This window comes from Empidonax traillii, unplaced genomic scaffold, assembly GCF_003031625.1.
Source record: "Empidonax traillii isolate 1590-97213 ecotype Southwest subspecies unplaced genomic scaffold, ASM303162v1 scaffold206:size1282135, whole genome shotgun sequence".
NCBI classification, from domain to species: Eukaryota; Metazoa; Chordata; class Aves; order Passeriformes; family Tyrannidae; genus Empidonax; species Empidonax traillii.
In genome coordinates, this window is record NW_020955399.1 from 519,983 (window position 1) to 533,633 (window position 13,651).

The window sequence follows — 13,651 nt, forward strand, 5'->3', positions numbered from 1 at the left end:
GTTGCCTTAAAAGGTAATTCCCCTGCTTTGGAGGTGGGTGTTACCTTTTGGTTGGTTGTAACTTATTTCCCCTGGGCTTGTACAGGGGGGGTCTTGCATCATCCCCACACTGAGGGCCTTTCTCTGTATCCACATGGTACAGAGAAATGTATTTTTATTTATAATTTGTTCCCTGTTCCCGGCCGCAAAAGATTCCCTGGTGTTAGGTCCAGACAGGACCCTTCACCTTACAGACTCCACGGTACGCCTAGAAGTTAGTAAATATACAGAAATAGTTTTTTTGTTAGTACCCCCCTTTTATTTTAATTTGCTTGGAATAAAAACCGGTGCCTTCACCTATCACAGTTAAGAGATTGGAACATCTGTCCTATGAGGGAAGGCTGAGAGTGCTGAAACTGTTCAGTCTGGGAAGAGAAAGTTCAGGAGCGAGCTCATCAGTGTGTGCAAATATCTGAAGGGAAGGTGTAGGGAATATGGAGCCAGGCTCTTCTCAGGGGTGCCCAGTGACAGGCCAAGAGGCAATGGGCACAAACTGAATAGGTTTCTGTCTGAACATCAGGAAACACTTTTTTACTGTTCAGTTGACTGTGCACTGGCACAGGTTGTCCAGAGGAGTGGTGGAGACTCCATCCTTGGAGATACTCAAAAGCCATTTGGACATTCTCTTGAACAGCCTCTTCTGGATGCCTCTACTTGAGCAGGGTGGTTGCACAAGATGATCTCCAAAAGTCCCTTCTAACCTCAGCCATTCTGTGATTTTGTGATCTTACTATGAGTGTTCTGAATTATTAATGTTGGTGTTTGGTAATTCTTGGAACACTGGCAAAATTCTAGATAATAGAACAATATTTATGCCAGGACAATATTAAAAACACCTATTAGAAAATAACAATCTTGGCCAAAGATTAGAATGGCTGGAAGAGTTTATCACTGAGGAATTAAATATGATAGTGTAATTACAGCTAAGCATTATGGGTACAAACAATGGATATTTTCATTATCTTGATTGTTTAATGGAATTACATTTTGGGATGTAAATACACACCCCACCCCCTGAAAAAAAGAGAAAGTATTGATTTAATAAATTGTTTTGTGACATTTTAATAATAATAATAAAAAAAAACCCAAACCTGACTGTGACAGAATTTAAATTACAGTTATAAAATCTTTATGTTTAAGCCAGGATATAGCAGTTACATTTATGATTAATTTCTCCAGGTTTTCATCCCTCACTATGAACTTAAAAAAATTTATAAAATTAATAATAAGGTTTACAAATGAGATTGGAAAATTGGAAAGTGATTAAAAAGACAGATTACTGACAAAAGTCAAATCAGGTTGCTGGGGAAAGCATCCAAGAGTGGGGGGGAAAAAAGTAAGCAGCCAAATAAACAACCCATACTCACCAAGACAGTATGGGACATTTTACCTGAGACAGGAGATTGTGTGTTATATCTTAAGAAGAGTATATCCTCCACTATATGGTCAGATCAATGTAAGCACTCTGTTTGTGAAACTATGTCCAAGAGCAATAAGGAAACAATCCCTGTACAGCTTGGAGGTCAAGATTACATTGGTTAAAACATGACTACTTTTTGTATCGATGCCGATGTTAGTGCCACTGGAATCATGTGTCTAGTTCTAATAGAAATTACAGAACATTTAGAGAAAATAAATCACAAGGATACCTAAGATGTGGAAAATGTTCCTTACAGTGGAAGACTTTCAACTATTGTCAAAAACCAGACAAACTTATATAAAGTGAGCATAAATCTCTCAGCTTTACACAGGGGTGAAAATGTCATCGTATCTTTGATATAACAGTAAAATCTAGTAAAGTCTAGCAGAATGCTGGAACATGCTTAAGTATAACATCAACTACATTTAATTAGGTTTTATGTTTCTCTTGCCCATCCTTTCAAGAATAAAACTGCCTCTTAAGACCTCCCAGTGGCTGATGACTCACACAGTAAAAGAACTTTGTGCAGCAGAAACATAATATATGCAGATAGCTTTCTCAGTTACCTCAGAGAGCTTCTTTGGCTCATATTACTAATTCAGTGCACGTATTTGAAGCTGTATGCTTTAAATTACAACTTTTTTTCCCCTTCAGAATGAAAATATTTCTTATTATACAGTGAAGTCCTGACATTTAGTCTGTTTAAATTGTTCATAACTTTAAACTTCAGCAACCTCTCATGAATTTGTCTCAAACTGCTACTTACTTATATTTTTCTGTGTTGCTGTTTCAATTGTTGCAGCAATGCTCAGGTCATGACTTCAGGCAGACAATATTCACTAGGATTTGCTGAATGCTAATAAGATGATCACATAGACAATAATTTTCTTTAGTATAAAAAATGTGGAAGGAGACACAGATAATAAGGAATGGTATTGCAGCAGACCCATGCTAGTTTATGTCTTTTGCAAAGTTCCTTGAAATGTCAGGCATTCAAACTGTAAATGACAGAAGCGAACAATTACAAGTTTTTTTTTGTTTAGAAAGCAGTGAACAACCCCATTAGCAACGCTATTGTAATCCAGCATTATACCTCTGAAGTTAACAAAAGAAAGAACCAGTGAGATTAAACAATCAGCCCAAGTTTGTATAGTATGAATGAAGCAGCTATCATTTTTATTTAAAGTTGTGCAGCTAAATCCACCCAATATCAAAAATCTTAGTAAGAATTAGATTCCTGATACAGCCTTTGTCTATACATCTGAGTAAAGCCAGAGAGAAAGGCAAAAGGTCAACACCATATCTCAAAAACTCAGATTAAACAGAGTCATCATTTAATGACGTCGAAGAAGATTTTTTTAAAAAACGTTATTTAGTCAAGGTATCCTGAAACTATAACCACACAAAAGAGATACTCCAAGTGTTTAAATCCATGGTCAGTAAACAGGTTTTTTAACAGAACCAGACACTGCTGCAACAGTTCCTGTAAATTACTGCAATTTTTTCATCTCATTTGCTTCCTTCAGCAGCTGCCACGACTGGTGGATTCTGACAGATAAGCTTGTGATAAATCCACAAACTTAATACATCACTGGGGAAGTGGTAGAGCCACCATCTCTGGAGGCATTTAAAAGATATGTAGATGTGGCACTTGGGGACATGATTTAGTGATACACTTGGCAGTGGTTAGGTTTGTGGTTCAACTTAATGATATTAAAGATCTTTTTGAACCTAAATGATTCCATGATCTTAAATAAGTTGTACTTATCTACTTCAGTGCAAAGTGAAGTAGATTACAATATTCTGATTAAATAGCACTTTTAAAACTTGCCTACCATAGGTATGAGAATGTAGGCTTATGTAAATTTTGTAGCTTTATTGGCAAAACCAAGTTACTATAGAGAATGAATTATTGTTATCTGAAATATGTTTGTTTGCTATCATGTCATAGAGGAAAATATATCATTTGCATATCTCAAGCTGTGAATGTGTCTGATTTCTTCTTACCACTGCAGAATATCACAGATGATTTCTAAGCTCATAAAGATCAACAACTTGCTGGAAGTCCCTCATGTCCATCACACTTTTAGATTTTCCATACAGATATTAAAATCTTATTCAGAAACACTCTCTTGGAGGAGAAATGTATTTTTCACTTTCCAAAGTATAACAAACATTGATCTGAGAGCTTGTTTTCTGTTGCCCTTCCTCACCTAAAGCTTTAGTAATTCTTGTTTTATAATATATCTAATTCCACTTCTGTGACATTCACCCAGGCATTCTTCTGTTTTACCCACTACAGCCTCCTCTTTTGTGCCTTTCACAAACACATTTTACTCCACTTTTGTGCATTCAGAATGCTGAGCGAAGTTCGGCTCTTTGTCTTCCTGCTGGTTCTTTCTCCTTCACCAAACTAAAGGACTCAATTCCCTTTCAAGTAGGAGAAGGGCTTATCCCCACGCAGCACATTTCCACCACTGAAACACAGACCTGTGCCAATGACCCCAAGCCATCTGTAAGATTTTCATACCAGACAACAGGCAAAACTACCCGCTCACCTTTCCTCAAAGCTCTCCCTGTAAATCTGATCTGTGGGGAAAATAAAAGCTAAATCAAAGTCAGTTTTGGTTTTGTTTGGCTTAGTATATCCACGGTGTTTTGTGTGGGCCGTTACTCAGTTACTTGCTGTCATCCTCACTTTTTCTTCATGTTCTTAGCTGTTTGTATAGAGCCATGTAAAGGAAGATACTCATTTGTGGCGTATTCACCCACTGAGAAATCTTATTAGCATTAGAAAAAGTCTGTCTTGGAAACTTGGTATTCATAGCTTTTATCTGGAAACTTGGGAAATAAGTGCTGTATTATTTTACTCTAAGTTAAGGCACTGCTCTAAAATGATTTATTTTAGTCATTCCATAAGCTATACAGTTTTGAAAAACCAAAGGAGAAATAAAAGGAAGTTGAATATTTTGCATTTTGAAATCTTGCCATGATTTGGTGATATTTAATGCTTGTTTCTTATGCAGAGCTAGAGACTATTTTCTAAATATTGTTTGGCTGTACAGTGGACAAGAGTCCCTCAGTCTGGAGAAGATAATTTAACTCTACAGTCTGAAGTATTCGGTATCTCTGAAAATGAAATATCTTCTCTGCATAGACTTTACTTACAGAATTCAGTCAAATTCCAATATAATTTTTGAAATATAAGTCAAAGTAACTTTGTTGACTTCAGTCTGGAGACCTGGAAAGTTCTAGTACTTACATAATTTCATGTTTTCTACTGTCATCAACATGGCAACCTTCCCAAAATTTGTATGGATGACAAAATTATATCCCCAGTTACTTCCCCCAAAATGATATTGATCAGCTTAATAGATTTTGACACTATGCCCAGAATTTTATTTAATAAATAATTTTCCTACTTTCTAAAGATTTTTTTTGTCTTGAATTTACACAGTTCTTATAACAAGCCTATTTGATTAAAAGCACTATTAAATACGGTTAAGAATGAATGGAACCAAATTTGAGCAATTCATCATTTTCAATTCCACAAGCCAATATTTGTAAGTATAGAATAGCTCTGACTGTCCTTTACTGAGATATGGGTAATTTTTCAAAGCATACTGCCTGTCCAACCTGGAAAACAGCCACAGGATATGTTATAAAAATTCCATTCACTGGCATTGTTGCAGCTATCATGCTTGATAAGAGTCTGCAGAGGTTGTTGACTGTTCTCTGTAGAGTTTAGTTCTTCCAGACTGTAAGTTGTAAGTTTCTTATGTCTCTCTCTAAATGACCTTGTTACACTTGCATTTTTCTCACTAACAGTGACTAGATATTCTTTTTCCATGTAGGTATTCCTGAACTCAGACACCAAATCAGACACCAAACGGAACCACAACCTTTAGGGAAGAGTATCTCCATACTCACGTGTGTGGTCTATAAACTCAGAGAAGGCAAATCACTGTTCTTTCATTCATAGTTTTGTCTAGTGTAATCAAGTCATGTTCACCGGTTCCATTCTGCGCTTGTGGGCCTTCTCTGAATGGTGTCAGGATTCAAAACTAAAAGATTTCTAAGAGATGGACAGATAGACAGATAATTATGTCTGTGGTGGCTTTACCCCCATGATTCTATAATACTAAAAAATGGCAAACAAATAATTACAAAATAATAAATGAAATGGACACAGAGCTTGTTAAAATACTTTGCAAAACAACTAAAAAATATGATAAGTACTACTCCCTGTCCTGACCATCTGTCTTTTCACTGAAGAACTGCAGCATAGTAGAATAATGCTCATTTAGTAGAATAATGCTCATTTACAGACACAACCTGTAAGTGAAATAAGTAAGCTCCTTCTTCCAAGAAAATATATGTGCAGGCTATCTTTTATTCTTGTAAATAAAAATAAAAATAATAATAATAAAAATAAAAATAAAAATAAAAATAATAATAATAATAAAAAGCCAGTGATTGGTTCACTGGCCCTGAATCCCAGCAGCATGGTCTGCATTCCCACTGACTAGCATCTGACTCATATTCTCCTCTGGCTTCTACGTGGAATTTAATTTTCCGTTCTCAGAGGCTGGGCTGCCACAACTCAGGTGTTTTTGTAGCATGAGACAAAATGCATCTCTTCTTGCCTCTCTGAGGTAACAGCATCTGAGCATACAATCTTGCTGGACAGTGCCCAAGGGTAGGAAAGGGCTGAAGAAAGCAAACCTAGAGCAGCATTGTTCACCCAACATATTGGAAATAGACTCTGGCACATGCTTTTTCCTGTACTATTCCTGTGTGTAATCTCAGAGAGTGCTGGTTGGCACAAACCAAAATGATATCAGGAGCTAAGGAGCACTAATCAGTGACGCCTTACTCAATCTCATGTCTTAACCCAGATCTGCTTTGCCCCACAAAGTCACAGGCCCTGAAGAAGAGCTTTTGCCCCACAGCACACAAATGTGGGCTTCTAATACAATTTAAGATACAGTTTTCCCAAACTGGTACAGCTGCATGGCTAATGAATCATTGGAAAGCAGCTGTTTTGTTGATAGTGATGAAGAGTTGTAATGCTGTTGCCAACTGGCAACTCATATTTTAAGAAAGTACCTGAAATTAGGTATGGTTTCCAGATAAAGTAGATTTCCAACTGTAGCCTAAATTAGATGCATATAATTTATGCTCAGACAAAAGCCAAGAGGTGTGTTAACGAAGTGCTGTGTCATGTATTTGGGAAAACACATGAACATCACTGCAAAGCAATGCCAAGTTTCAGCACAGCATTCTCAGAACAACCAGCGTTCTTATTCTTTGATTTTTGCCAGTGACGAAGCAAACATGAGGATGCTTTTGACCACCTTTGTTTTGTGACTTTCTCTATTTTTTTTTTCCCAGCTGAGGGTCATACCCTGATACAAACCATGTGACTACAAAAAAATTCAAGAATGCTTTCAGCATTTGGTGCTGGAACATGCGTTTGAGAGGCTGAAGGATATTACAAACCTTGCACTGAACTGCAAGGTCACACCAGGATACTGTGTCTACAAAACTAAAGAAAAGTATTTTGCATGCCTGAGTTCACTGTTGTTGAAGCTCTCTTTCACCAGTTCACAGAAGGGGCCTTTCCTGATCAATATGGAAGTAAGGTCAAGGAAAATTAAGATGCTGTACAAGGAAACATCTAAGCCATATGTGATGGTTATAACGAGTAATCGATTCCTAATGCTTGTACTGTTTATGGATTGTGAAATGCCTTGGGACATGGTTTAATGATATGTTACAGGGTACTGAAATGCCTGTTGTGATTATTTTCTAGACTCCTAGGGTGAAAGGACTGCCAATCTGCAAGGGTTACAGCACGCTAAATTAATTTTATAGATTGTGTTAGATTGGTAAAGGTCAATTCATTTAGCAAATAAAATATCAGTTAATTGTATCTCTGAGCTTGCTTATTAGGGGCATGGTGTGTCATTTAATTGGTCATGTAAATTACATGAGTTTTTGTGTGTCCATGCATATTTTAATAAAAACTTTTTGCAGATTGGTGGCTTCCTCTTCCTTCCATTTAAAGCACTGAGAACGTGCTGAAACATGGCAACTTAGGAAAATCCTGACGACAAGTAATTGTACTTCAGTCACTAAATGAGGTTCAACTTGTAATTCAAAAATGGATGTGAATTCATCTTTCATAGAGAGAGAGAAGGATTTCCTGGTAGATCAGTGCCGAATTCAGTAGAAAGGGAAATTGTCTGTTTTGCTAGGTGTGTTTGGCTTAATCATGCTGCACCTCTTTCCCAACACTGGATTTCCAGCAACACCCATCCTAAGGTGATCACTCTCCACGATAAAACAAACTGGAAAAAGCACAATCCAAGCACTAAATGTACTGCCACTTCCTAAAAGTAACATCCTTAATGCATCACAGGCCAGTTGGGAATTGTTGTCCAAGATCAGATGCTGGGAGTGCTGTCAATCACATCTCCAAATTGCACAAATATGAGGCTTTGTTGGAGTTCTGATTTAAGGTCTTTTGTCCTTCATGATTGTTCATTTGGCACTGTTACCCAAACCTATGAATGCTTGGCTTAGTGAGACTGCATTACGAATTGTTCTGTTACCGAAGCCAAAATTATGGTGCTTGGCCTATTCTCTTCTTCTGCTCACCAAAGTATAAGCATCCCTTTCTGTGCAATGATCTGCACAGGAATACATCCTTAGTTCCTATAACAGGTATTAACTGGCCATCAGTAATCAGAAGGTTCATGCTGGTACTGTGAGGGAAAAAATGGGTCTTTAATGCTGAATAAGGCTCTCTAAAATGCCACCCATCTTCCAGTAAGTAGACTGACATAGGTAAGAAGATACAGAGTTAAGGAGCTGTAGGGATAATAAGGGCTGGAGTTGCCTGTCCTTGAGGCTGTCACTTTCATCTTCGTGACAATCTCATTGCAAGCTGAACATGTACAGAGGTAAAAATAAGAGAGTGGCATGTACTTGAGGCTTGAGGAAAAAGCCTAGGACAGAGCCTGAAACATTGTTCCTACATTATTGGCATTTTTTAAGTGGAATTCAGGCTATTCCTGTGAGAAGCGACTTCGAAGAGGAAAAGAAGCTCATAAAACCTTACAGACGAATTCTGTAGAGAGGTAACTAGCAAGTCCCAGGTCTTTGGCCTCCTGAGCTTGAAGGGGTAAACAGATGCATGCAGTGAAAAATTATTTTTTGAACTAGAACACTAACCCTTTTGATATGTAAATATTTATTACTCTCTTTGTGCTAGATAATTTGAATTCCCTTCTGATATGGTGAACATTATTTTATCCACAGTTCTGGGAATTATACTTGGAATCGATTCACTTTACGTAAAAGAAAGTCATCTCTCCATCCTGCAGCCTTGACAGTCTGCTGTCAAGAATCAACCATATACAAGAAGAGCCTCAGATCCCTAGTTTGTATTTGCGAGAGTAAGTTGATGGTTTGGAACCAAAGAAAGGTAAAACTTCTTTGAGACTGCATCAGTACAATACTCCTGTGAGCATGAGCAAAATCAGTGCACGTATTGCTCTGTCTCACACTGCTGAGAGGGCCTCAAACGAAAGATAACCCCCAGTCTCTGTATTTAGCGTGGTATTGCAACTGTTTTAAAAATCTCAAAGACAGAAAGAGGATGACTAATTCAAGAACCTTCTTTTAATGATGACCTAGATATTTACTCAGCAGCTGTTTATTTCATCCACCTTTCAGCTATTTAAAGATATTCTTCTTGCTTATCTTTGAAGTTCCTTGTTTACCCCTCATTGTGTGTGACAAGTTTTGACCTACTATGCTAATTTAATTTTGTATTTCAGGTCTGTGGAATGAGAAGATCTGAAAGCTGAATTTCATTGTATTTTTGTATTCTCATGGCTTAGAGGTAATCAGCCAGATTCTTCCAGATTCTTCCAGAATCTTCCATAGAAGCTGTGGAAATTGTAGTACTGTCAGCAGAAAGCAGATGGAGCACTGTTTTGTCCCAGAGCACCCAGAGTCCTCACATGGGCTACACCACAGAGGTCTACACCTCATGCTGCATGAGGCAGCATGAAAATCCCTCCACTGCACTCTCCTGATGTGAACTGCCTTGTTAGAAGCTTGAAACACATCCATGATATCACCAAACAACACTGCATATATACCAAGACAATCTTAAAGTTTACATTAAACTAGTCACTGGAGGTAAGGAAGCCTTCAGCTGATGTTTTTACTGCATTTCTTTGGTGAGGAGTGATGAATTATTGCTGCTATGAAGCATGAATATTTTATGGAAGGTGATATTTGTTAAAAATGAATGTTTGGAAGATTTGGAGTAGCAAGGGGAGAGTTAATGTCAGGCTTTATAGTGTTGAAACACAAATCAGGTACTTCTTGATGTAAATAGATGTAACAATGCTAACTTTCCCCAGTGGAATGAATCTTACTGACATTATGACTCTTCTGCTGGCATTCATTATGCTGTGGGATGAAAATATAACTGCTTTGTTTTTTTTTAAAAAAAATTACTATCTGAAAACCAGGTATTTTGCTCATAGTAACATTATGCAGGTGATTGACAGAGTTTAATAATGCTGACATCTGAAGTGTGCTAATTAGACATACATCAGCAGTACTCTTACATCAGAATTGCAACAGTTGTTTAATTCTATCTTGCATGGCAGTGGAATATGCTTGAACACAGAAATATTTCTCAATTTTGGAAGAATGCATTCAACCATTAACCTCCAGGGCATCAATCATTACCTTTGATTAATGACCAAGTTGTAATAAACAGCTCAAAACATAGAGAAAATTAATGTTGTAGCCAAACATCAGCAGATAAAATTTGTCTGAGCAGCTGTGTTTCTAAATCGACTGTCACCTAAAATGTCACATACACCATGTGATATTATGAAGTAGATGTTTTGCTCAAAAGAAGATTCAGGGATAAGTACACTACACTGTTAAACTGGAACTGGCCTTCACCTATGAGGATTCCTTTCTTATGCTGATAAGTAGCTGGTCTGCAGGTAAACCTATACTGAAGTGTTTTGTTTTTTCCATGGATGATAGTTAAGACACTAGGCATTCCTGAAAGACGAAAAGAAACCCAGGATGCAAAGTCCTCATTGCTTATACGACAGTTTAATTGGGATAAGCATGTTGATACAGAATATTGCCTTTTTTTTCTTGTTTTGTTTTTTTCCTAAGTAAACAGGGAGCAGGAAAGTAAATTTCACCTGATTTCACAGTTTCCCTAAGAATCAGACTAGGGAGAAATCAGCTGATGCAACTAAAGAACTTTCAAGATTTGTAAAACTGCAATTGATATTAATTCATTTTCTTCCTTCTCTAAACCTCAGCTAACATACTTGAGTTCCTTTTGTTGGAAACAAAATGCAGAGGGTAATTTTCTCAGGTACAAACAGAAATTTGCCAGAACTTTGGGTTATGTGACTAAGATTTTAGAAAATAATCTTCAAAATCTAAGAAATGTAAGTTTGTTTCCAGAGCTCCTCATTTATATGAATGCCACCATCAAGGAATAAACATAATAAATCACATGCAGGCTCACATGACAGTAAAGCTACTAAGCTGGGCTACTGCAGGGAATGAGTTCCAGCAGCACCTTGTTACAAACTATTACCTAAGCCAGACTGAGCTTCTGTGTGATGCTGATAGCGAAAAGTATGAAGAAAGGTGTTATATGGAGCAAGACTGACATTCAGAATAAGCCACGTTACGCCCCCCAGTTTGAACCTTCTTGAAGGCATTGGGTTACAGCTTCAGAATTATTTCCACAAGCACAGAAATAGCAAATGTTTTCCTCATAACAAAATGGTCCATACCAGTAACAGCATTCCATGGGCTGCAAATTAAACAAGGCATGCTGTCAACAAGGCCTACAGCGTGATAGGACACATAGGGTGAAAGATACTGCTGCGGCTCTGTTACCTGAAACGGGAAGGTCCATACCACCAGTGAAGCGCTTCCTCACGGGTAGTTAAACTCTGTATGCTACTGTTGCACAAAGTTAATTTGTATGGCTTGAACTACGATCAATAATTTTTCCATTAACTCTGCAGTAATGAAAGGTACCGGAGTGAAACTATTGATATACTTGATAGCTAATTCCCAAATAATAGTTTTGGAAAGGATTTTGGCTGACGTTATTTATCATCTATGAGAAGGTTTAAGTTTCTAATATTTTAAGTTGCCTATAGAAGTTACAAAGCAAAACAAGTCCCTTAACCTTTAGTGATATGAGTTTCTAAGTCTTTCTTCATTGTGATTTCCATCTGCCTGAGTGTTCTCTTTATCTTTTATGACTTTACTGGTAAATGTGTAGATTCTGATTATGTGTGGATCAATGTGAAAATATCTATTATCTACATTTAATCAGAGCAAAACGGCAAGTGTGCCATTTCTCAGATTCCTAAACAGGGATCAGATTAATGTCTCTTAGAAGAGATCCAAAACCTGATCCTGAATTGCTTGTCCAAATCTTTCACTGACTTCAGAGAGTTTGAGGACTATAAGAAAAAAATGGATGAACAGCCCTAAAAACACAGATTATTTCCATGTTGTCAGGGTTCCTAGTGGTTTAGTCATGCATGATTTTTCTTTCTGGCTGCTAGTTTTGTCCCACCAAACAGAATAAAAAGTCGTACTTATCCAATAGTTTTTCATCCTGTGTAAAGCAGCCTGTAAAACACAAATCACAAATTTTGACTCCTTCTCACGCTCAGATACAGATGACAAGCAAGACTCATCTCTGGTTTCGCTTCCACAGGACAAAGGATAAACTCTCCACTGATCTAAAAAAGGTTTATTGACACATCCCTCTGTTTAGTCCAACCTGTACAACATGTTCGCCTCCATCTTTTTTTCTTTTCTTATAAGTACATCAGCTGAGTGAATCACCCTCGCAAGATACAGCCCATCTTAAAAAAAAGTCTGGCAAATGGTGGCTGTCCCTACAGCTTTTCACTGCTTCAGGAACTGGGACAGTCCTTTTAATTTGTATCTAAAGGTCACAGCAAAACTGTTAGCTGATTCCTGAAGATTAGAAATTGAAGGCTTTCCCAGACTTGGTAAAATCAAATCATGTTTCAGGATCGAGGAGAAGAATTAATCCAGCTGTTGAGATGCACCTCTAATTTTCAAACTGCAACAGTTGTAAAGGTCTTTTACCAAAATCTATTTATGCAATGGGAAACAAAAAGAACAGTTGTTGAATTAATAACCTTTGCCCCTGGATTTTAGCTGAATCTGAATTTCCATTTAATATATGGTGTGTCCCACATCTCAGGGCAAAAATACATAATACAAAACAAAAAAGATAATCATGAGCAGAAGGCAGCATGCAAGGTAATCTCTGCATGTATCTTTCTCAAGACGACATAAAAATGTTGGAAAAGAAGATGACCATATTGGAATTTGTTGAAAAAGAAGGTGATTTCCACAAATGAGGAATCAAATTCCTGAGATCTGTTACTAGTCACAGTGCATTGCAGAAATTCATGTGCAAATTACCCATTTCACTAAGCTGCAGTGGGCTTCTCGAAGTTGGCAAATGGTTTCTTCATAAAGAATGAGAGGAGTATGGGGGCAGGGAGGGCAGGGGCAAAGGGCAGTAGTTAAGAATATGAGGCACTTGTTTGTGGCTTAAAATAAAAACAACACACAAGGCAGTTTGCTGGGATCTGACTCATCGCCCTTTTTCAAACTTCAGGAACAGACATCTAAAATAACATCTGAAAGCACCTTATTGAGATACTGGAGGGAGCCTCACCCTGTCTATCCGCAAACTAATATAAAAATCCTTGTTATCTGTCCTCCACAGACCACTTATGTTAGTCATTTATGAGTAGTGTTCCTAAGGTCCATTGTACATTCTTATAAATATGAGGTCCTAGATAACAAAAACTGCTTCAAGGAGGCACTGAAGTGTGCAGTCTGACCTGAACTTCACCTGCTTCAAGTGCAAAACAGAAAAGTATGTACAGCTGGTAGTTAGACATCTTGATGTTTTTTCTTTCCCCATCCCTGTCTTGGATACTACTATCTAAACAAGTGTCTGGATCTAATGTGACTGTATTACGAACAGAGCAACAGTCTCAGAAATAGCATCCACACAACTGTATTCCTCTGAATCATACACTGGTTTATGTACATGCA